The 1,831-nt window shown below is 37.7% G+C and overlaps 1 non-coding gene across 1 annotated transcript; it reads left to right on the forward strand.

The window, feature by feature from the left end:
- Positions 1-877: 877 nt before the first annotated feature.
- LOC142444067 (small nucleolar RNA SNORA74) lies at positions 878-1,076 on the forward strand. Its single transcript, XR_012783743.1, has one exon. It is a non-coding gene; the product is annotated as a small nucleolar RNA SNORA74 (small nucleolar RNA).
- The last annotated feature ends 755 nt before the right edge of the window (positions 1,077-1,831 follow it).

Raw genomic sequence — 1,831 nt, forward strand, 5'->3', positions numbered from 1 at the left:
GTGCATAGGTAATATACAGGAAGCTGTGCATAGGTAATATACAGGTAGCTGTGCTTAGGTAATATACAGGAAGCTGTGCTTAGGTAATATACAGGAAGCTGTGCTTAGGTAATATACAGGAAGCTGTGCATAGGTAATATACAGGAAGCTGTGCTTAGATAATATACAGGAAGCTGTGCTTAGATAATATACAGGAAGCTGTGCTTACATTATATGAAAATACTGTGTCATCAAATACAAGGGAACTGAACATCTGTGGATTTTGATACCCATGAATGTCCTGGAGTTAATTCCTCATGGATTAATGGTTGTAGATCTGTATCCTTCCTCATTTTATGTTCCCTACTCATCTCTTCCCATCATTTCTTCCTTCTTTCCTTCATCTCTTCATCATAAAAATGACTTTTGAGGTATAAAATAGAGTAAATCAAAAAAGATTTCTACTCGGTTTCCAGTTCATACTTGCATGGGTTTATTCCAAACAGAACATAATTTAAAATGTCTCAGAAATCAGTAGAGAGCAGTAGACAGGTTTTAGGTAATACATTTACTTTAGTCTCACTAGGGTGCTTTTAAGAACGGTCCAATTAAAACATGACTGTTAGGGTTCTTTTGGGCCAAGTCAACTAAGAGCAGGGAAATCATTTCAGAATGTTCTGGTGTCTCCTTGAGGTTCTTCATGGGGACTCTTGATAGATTTTCTCAAAGGACATAGGAGAATCACAGGGGCTTACTAAGAAGAAGTGTTGAAAAAGAAAACTGCGTCAAGGAGAAAAAGACCCCCAAAATTGCAATGAGGGATTTTTTGGCCATTATGGCAATGCGCCTGCTTATTCTCCAAAAGTAGCAAAGACTCTTCAGTGACAATTTCGTGTAGACAAATGCTTGTCAGCTGTCCAGGCTAGCATGATGCCTGTGCTGGTGTCACGCTGTGGGAAGAGCAAGTGCAGCCCAGTGGAGTCTGGCTCCAAGCACTCTTTCAGGGTTGTAGTCCTGTACCTTTGGACAGCATTTTGCACCTATGAGAGCAGAATGGCTCCTCCTGTGGAGCTCATTCTACGCTGGATGCAAACATTAAATAAAAAAGAAATAAAGACAATTTCTGTTAGACCCCATCCATCATCTATCTTCCAGCTATAGTCTTGCACCTTCAGACTTCTTTTTCTCCCTAAAACTCAAATATAATTAAAAATTTAAAAACATCACTATGAAATATTTGAGTCCCCTAAGGGTGAAATAATAACAATAACTGCTATTTGGATGTGGTGTGCATGACAGAATGTAGAATTCCTGTGGGATAGGTTAAGGGAATGATAGTACCACCTTCAGAGGTATATAATCACGATGGAGGCTACACTGAGAAACAATAATGTCACACTTGTATGTTTTGTTTAATAAAACTTTCTACAATTTTGTAGCAATACTTTAGCACTTACTCTGGTACAGTGTCACAGGTAGTAGGGAGATAAACATATATAAAAATCTTTGTACATATATATATAAATATTTTTTTTCCTGGAAAAAAGTAAAAATATATATGCAAATATATACAGCTTAAAAAAGTAAAAAGTGTAATAACTTCAAATATAACAAATGTTAAACCAAAGGGTGAGTCTGTAATTGAGAAGAATTATTTCTTCTATAATTAGATTGGGCTATTGTAAATAAGGAGATATATAATTGTCTCCTGCAGCACTCTCTACTCTGTGAGGGATACCACCCCCAAATGGAACAAAGCTGTGCTGGGCAGAACTTTTGCAGTAAGCATGTTTCCCTCTGGGAGAGCATCGAACAACTTGCTCTGAGTTAGTGCACCCAGGGGCATCTCTTG

The sequence above is a fragment of the Tenrec ecaudatus genome, chromosome 3, assembly GCF_050624435.1.
Source record: "Tenrec ecaudatus isolate mTenEca1 chromosome 3, mTenEca1.hap1, whole genome shotgun sequence".
In the NCBI taxonomy this organism is placed as follows: domain Eukaryota; kingdom Metazoa; phylum Chordata; class Mammalia; order Afrosoricida; family Tenrecidae; genus Tenrec; species Tenrec ecaudatus.